The 6,000-nt window shown below is 31.9% G+C and overlaps 1 long non-coding RNA gene across 2 annotated transcripts in view; it reads right to left on the bottom strand.

Moving 5' to 3' along the window:
* Nucleotides 1-773: 773 nt before the first annotated feature.
* LOC105420735 (uncharacterized) overlaps nucleotides 774-6,000 on the bottom strand; it is a 154,462-nt gene continuing 149,235 nt past the window's right edge. For both annotated transcript variants that reach the window (XR_016050920.1, XR_016050923.1), the window contains one exon: nucleotides 774-1,468. This is a non-coding gene — a long non-coding RNA (uncharacterized LOC105420735). The remainder of the gene's footprint in view (nucleotides 1,469-6,000) is intronic.

Here is a 6,000-nt window from a genome sequence, read left to right as displayed (position 1 = left end):
AAATCTTCAAAGAAGCTCAGCCTGGCCCATTTGGCTTTTTACTTTTCATTTCATTTTTTTCTTTTTTCAAAGAAGATCTCTCTATCTCTCGACAAAATACAACGTACAATAATAAGAAAAACTGCAAAGGAGATTTCTCTCTCTCTATAATGTACATTAATAATAGGGATTGTATACAATAAAACCATTTATCTTTCATACAAGGCAGTCAGAATTACTTACAACTATCTGATGTGAAATTTGATAGCTTGGATGTGTCACAAAGTTCGAGAAAGTTTCTTTTGAAGTTTGAGCTTGGTCAGTGGAATAATTGCAGCCAACCAATTTCACATCCAATAGTCAAGATTAATGTGACCACCTTTTACCAAAGGTAAATGGTCTCATCCTATACTTTGTCTTAATAATAATAAAAAACATAAACAAAAACACACACCCACTCTCTTTCTCTATAACGTACTATAACAAAAAAAAACACAAATGTCAACTCTCTCTAGTCGACATGAGCAAATGGCTATACAAAGACCCATTTAAAAGTAAAAGCAAGCAAGAAAAAATAAAAATTCTTTCTTTTTCTCTCTCAGTATAGAAATGCGCTCTCTCTCCAATGTACAATATTAACAAGAAATAACACAAACGAAAACACACACTCCCTCTCTATAATGTACAATATAACAAGAAAACACACAAATGTCAAAACTCTCTCCCTCATCGACATGAACAAAATGACCCAATTTAAAAGTAAAAGCAAGCAATGAACACAACACACGTTCACATAACAAACTGCCTTCCACTATATTAAGAAACAAAGACTACAACATAATAAAACCCTGAGCCATGGCACAAAGAGCAAGAAGTAAAGAAGTTCTGCATCATAAGCTTATGTAAAATCAACAATGGTTGTTTCAACTGTAACCCAAGGTGTGTGCAATTGTTAAGGCAGATGTTTGCTATATAAACAGAACCACCTGAAGATCTTGTGAGAAAGCTAGTCATGAATGAATTGCAAAGAGTTGGTGTGTCCCTACCAAGCCTTCAAAAGGGCTTGGAGGTGAGAAAATAGTAACACTGAAGCCTCCATCTTCATCATCTTTTTGTGTAGTCTTAAGCTTAATCTGATCTATAAGAGAAGGCCACAACTGTGTGGTGCAGAGATCAACAAAAAATAATCCAGCTACCCAAACAGATGATAGGCCAACTTGAAATGTTTTTGCAAATAGAGAAAAGCAAAGATGGAAAGGACAAAAAGTCCATATCAATTAAAAGATCAAGCAATTGGAGGATTTCTTCAAAAAGAAAAAAAAAAAGGATCCCAACATAATCTAACTCTTACTAGATTATTGTAGAATTCTACATTCCTTCCATCACCATGCCAAAATCGGCAATTAATAATGACTTGAAGGACTTTCTCCATTGACCACTCACTGTCCATATTTTATGCATCCACGCTGCTGTTAAAGAGATCTAGTACCTGCAATAGACAGATTGACTTACTGATTTAGTCCATTCCTTATAAGTATTATGACCATCAGAGAACCAATGGATGTATGATGCTAAACATCTAGTATCTGCGATAGAGATAAATGTCTTATTGATTTAGTATATTCCTTATTAAGTATTATGACCATCACATAACCAAAGGATGTGTGATGTAGAAGACATTATTGTACAATGGAACACTAATTAGTATCTGCAAATTCATAAAAAATACAATAACTATTTCATCTACAGTCTCCAAGGAGTTCCTGACAGAATAATCTTACCATTGAAAGACGAATCCTAACTTAGTATAACAAGTATATCATAAAGCATTATGAACACATGCATCAACTGTATATCTACATGGCACATGCAATTATGAAATTTAGTTCACAAATGCTCTTTACATTTTTTATGCACTGAAATTCCAAATATTAGCATAATAAAATAGATGGTCACGATAAAAAGCCAATAAAATTTTTCTGATGCATAAAAACCAACGAAAAACAAATAGCAGTGCCATAGTAATTTGTTCTTTCTATATGAAACCTAAGAAATGATCTTTTTAAGCATGTAAATGATCTATTTTAGCATAGTTTTTTGAGTTACTTACGTACGGATCCTATATAAATACGTAAAATACGGTTTGCTCCTCTTATAAGCGAATATTACAACTAAGGTCGGTTTGACCGACTATGTTTTTTTTTTTCTAGCCAAATTTATTTATTTTTCTTTTTATAATTTCCATTGGTAGGGCAGAGCCCGACGATATGGTTCGAGGTTCGAATCCTCGAGGACCGCTAAAGGTTTTTAAGTCATACCAATTGCGGTTCGAGGTTAGAATCCTCGGATAGTGTCAGTCTGAGGATGGTGATATCAAACCGCCCCATCAAGTAATGAAAACACTACGATCCGAGATCTGAAACCTCAGATTGTGAGTTAAGTTAAAATTTCGATCTGGTAACCTAAACCTCGGACTGCTTTAATTTTTTTTGCAAACTTGCAATATGAGGATTCTAACCTCGGGCTTGCAAAATTGCGATATGAGGATTCTAACCTCGGACCGCTCTCTGATTCACTTAAAACCTGAAAACCCCGAATTTCTGTTCATATTCTCTCTCTCAACCTCGCTCTCTCTCTCTCTCTGTATATATATATCTATATCTATATATATATATATATATCTATATCTATATATATATATATATATATGTGTGTGTGTGTGTGTGTGTGTGTGTGTGTATGTGTATGTGTGTGTGTGTATATATATATGGAAAAAGTTTATATAGAGCCAAGGTTCTAGACAATCAAATTAGAGCCCACCTAAAACATTTCACTAGAAAACGTTGTTTTGATGCTCAAATATCCTCAGATTGATCATCTTGACATCAAGATGCATGGACATGAGAAAACAATTGACTCCAAGATTTGGAAATAGTGCATCTTGTAACGAATTTTTGGACCGTCAATTTTCAAAATTTTCAAGTTTTCATAGATCCATTTGATCTACAATATTTTTGAAGCTTTAAATTTTATAATTAAAGACAAAAATATATTTTAAGGCTATCACAAAGGTTTTCAGTATTGAAAGTACATTTCTCAATACTATTTGAAGGTGCACTTTACTTTGATTGTTTAGAGCCTTGGCTCTATATAAACCGCACCTTATATATATATATATATATACTGTCAACCGGCCCCAAATTGAACGAAAGGATCTCCGGCACATTTCTGCAATTTCGTCGTGATTTGAAAAACCAGCTGAATTGTTTTTTTTTCATACCCTATTAGTTAAAGGTTTTTGAAGGGGAAGTTGAATTCTTAAATTGGGGGTTGCCATTAATTCAAAAGGCGATGATTAGGATTGCTAGAATGGATAATATCACCTGACATGAGAAAAAATTATGAAGGTTTGGATTTCTTTTTTTGACAATCGAAAATTTTTCTAAACAATGAGAAAATATCGAAAATGCTTGAATCAATTGAAAATGAGAAATAATTATGAGGGGTTTGCATTTCTTCATTTTGACAATCGAAAATGAGGGTTTTTAAACAATAAGAAAAAATTGAAAATGCTTGAATCAATTGAAATGAGAAAAAACGAACATGAGGGTTTGTTAAACAATAAAAAATCAGAAAAACAATTATTAGGGGCAATCAACAAAGCATGAATTTCCTCATTTTGACATGAGGATTTTTTTGTTTGTTTGAATGTAGTGTAAAATCAGTGGTTTTAGTGTTATATTTTCATTTATATATGTAATTTATTATTTAATTTAATTATTTTGTGATATGTCATGCTCAATGTATAAATGCTCCTAGAAATTTACCGAAAGTATCATGAAATCATGAGTTAGGGTTTAATTGGCATGAAAATGTCAAATTTTCTTTCATTTTATTTGTAATTTATCTTCTTTAACTGTGCTACAGTGGGTTTTGTGGTTTTTGAAGAATTTTGGGGCCGGGACTGTAAATTTATTTAGATTGCATGAATTATATTGGATTTCCTGAGAATAGTGCTTTACTTTTATTATGAGAACATAAGAGAAAGTTGAATGGATGGTTTATAATTAGAGAATAGTGCTTTGATTTGATTATGAAAAGGCGAAGCAAAGTTGAATGGATGGTTTAGGATTTGAGAATAGTGCTTCGATTTGTTTATGCGAACATGAAAAAAAGTTGAATAGAAAAGTTGAGAATAATGCCTTGATTTGAGACTGACTTTGGAATATAACATCACCTATTTTTTACTTATTGATGGATGGTTTATGTAATGTTTATCTCAGGATATTTCACTTGAATTTCATCACTCTTTTTGAACCCCTGTTATAAATATTGTAATGAAAGTGAGAGCTTGAACTAATGAAAAAAACAAAAAAGCGATAATGTTATGATTTTATAAATTTATTTGTTATTTCCTAATTCATATTCCCTTGACATACCTTGTATATCTAGAGTGTGATACATAATGCAACACGAGGGTTCTTATCATCTAATCTATAGGTTGGTTAGCGATGGAGGGAGAGTGGACCCCATCGATTTTAACATAAACTTGATCATGCATGTCACTCTCCCTCCTTCATTGTCCAACCTACTGAATGGATAGTGATAACTTGGGAAAGGTTTCTATACTTCCCCTACTACATAGAAGATATATGCTTCCTCTACCATCCAACTATCCAATTTTGATCAAAAGAGCCACTCACCGTTTGATCTTAGATCCGACGTCTCAAAGTATTTTTTGTATGAATATGAAATTTGGTATGCACTATCTTCTCATTGGGGTGCACCTATAAAATATATTAAAAAATAAATTTTCGATAAAATATAATGACCAAAAAACCTCTTGAAACTTTCATTATCACTTTAACTTTAACATTATCACTTCTTTGTTTTTTCATTAGTTCAAGCTCTCACTTTCACTACAATATTTATAACAGGGATTCAAAAAGAGTCATGAAATTCAAGTGAAATATCCTGAGATAAACATTACATAAACCATCCATCAACAAGGAAAAAATAGGTCATGTTATATTTCAATGGCAAATAAAACCAAAGTCACAATATCAAATCAAGGCATTATTCTCAACTTTTTCATTCAACTTTTCTTCATGTTCTCATAAACAAATCAAAGCACTATCCTCAAATCCTAAACCATCCATTTAACTTTGCTTCACCTTTTCATAATCAAATCAAAGCACTATTCTCTAATCATAAAACATCCATTCAACTTTTTCTCATGTTCTCATAGTAAAATCAACGCACTATTCTCAGCAAATCAAATATGATTCACGCATTCTAGATAAATTTAAAGTCCCAGTCCCCCCAAATTCTTCAAAATGCATAAAATCCATTGTAGCGTAGTTAAAGAAGATAAATTACAAATAAAACCAAAGAATTTTTGACATTTTCATTCTAATTAAACCCTAACTCACGATTTCATGATATTTTCGATAAATTTCTAGGGGCAATTACATATGGGTGCGGTTTGTATAGAGCCGAGGCTCTAAACAATCAAATTAGAGCCCACCATCAAATAGTATCGAGAAATATGGTTTCAATACTGAAGTTTTTGTATTAGCCTTAAAATATACTTCCATCTTAAATTATAAAATTTAAAGCTTCAAAAATAGTGTAGATCAAGCATATCTATGAAAATATGAAAATCTTGAAAATTGACGGTCCAAATGTGCGTTATAAGATGCACTATTTCCAAAACTTGAAATCCATTTTCTGCTCATGTCCATCCATCTTGATGTCGAGATAATCAATTTGATGACATTTGAGCATCAAAACAACCTATTCTAGTGAAATTTTTGAGGTAGGCTCTAATTTCATTGTTTAGAGCTTAGGCTCTATATAAACTTTTCCCTTTACACATTGAGCATGACATATTACAAAATAATTAAATTAAAAAATAAATTACATGTATAAAAGAAAATATAACACCAAAACCATTGATTTTACACTACATTCAAACAAACAAACCAAAACCCTCATATGTCAAAATGAAGAAATTCATGG

This window comes from Amborella trichopoda, chromosome 3 (genome assembly GCF_054954075.1).
Source record: "Amborella trichopoda isolate Santa Cruz 75 chromosome 3, AtrichopodaSantaCruz75HAP2 v2.0, whole genome shotgun sequence".
NCBI classification, from domain to species: domain Eukaryota; kingdom Viridiplantae; phylum Streptophyta; class Magnoliopsida; order Amborellales; family Amborellaceae; genus Amborella; species Amborella trichopoda.
This window is presented reverse-complemented; position numbering and strand designations above follow the sequence as displayed.